Source organism: Arachis stenosperma, chromosome 5 (genome assembly GCF_014773155.1).
Source record: "Arachis stenosperma cultivar V10309 chromosome 5, arast.V10309.gnm1.PFL2, whole genome shotgun sequence".
NCBI lineage: Eukaryota > Viridiplantae > Streptophyta > Magnoliopsida > Fabales > Fabaceae > Arachis > Arachis stenosperma.
In genome coordinates, this window is record NC_080381.1 from 83,996,222 (window position 1) to 83,996,860 (window position 639).

Here is a 639-nt window from a genome sequence, read left to right on the forward strand (position 1 = left end):
TTGGAGCAAACAACTTTGAGCTTAAGCCTCAATTAGTTTCTCTAATGCAACAGAATTGCAAGTTTCATGGACTTCCATTGGAAGATCCTCATCAGTTTTTAGCTGAATTCTTGCAAATCTGTGACACTGTCAAGACTAATGGGGTAGACCCTGAGGTCTACAGACTTATGCTATTCCCTTTTGCTGTAAGAGACAGAGCTAGGACATGGTTGGACTCACAACCTAAAGAAAGCCTGGACTCATGGGAAAAGCTAGTCAATGCCTTCTTGGCAAAGTTCTTTCCACCTCAAAAATTGAGTAAGCTTAGAGTGGAAGTCCAAACCTTCAGACAGAAGGATGGAGAATCCCTCTATAAAGCTTGGGAAAGATACAAACAATTGATCAGAAAATGCCCTTCTGACATGCTTTCTGAATGGAGCATCATAGGTATTTTTTATGATGGTCTCTCTGAACTATCCAAGATGTCTTTGGATAGCTCTGCTGGAGGATCTCTTCATTTGAAGAAGACGCCTACAGAAGCTCAAGAGCTAATTGAAATGGTTGCAAATAACCAATTCATGTACACTTCTGAAAGGAATCCTGTGAACAATGGGACTAATCAGAAGAAAGGAGTTCTTGAGATTGATACTCTGAATGCCA

At 40.5% G+C, this 639-nt stretch overlaps 1 non-coding gene across 1 annotated transcript; it reads right to left on the reverse strand.

The window, feature by feature from the left end:
• Window positions 1–299: 299 nt before the first annotated feature.
• Window positions 300–407, reverse strand: LOC130983767 (small nucleolar RNA R71). The gene has a single exon (XR_009087744.1). It is a non-coding gene; the product is annotated as a small nucleolar RNA R71 (small nucleolar RNA).
• Window positions 408–639: the final 232 nt, after the last annotated feature.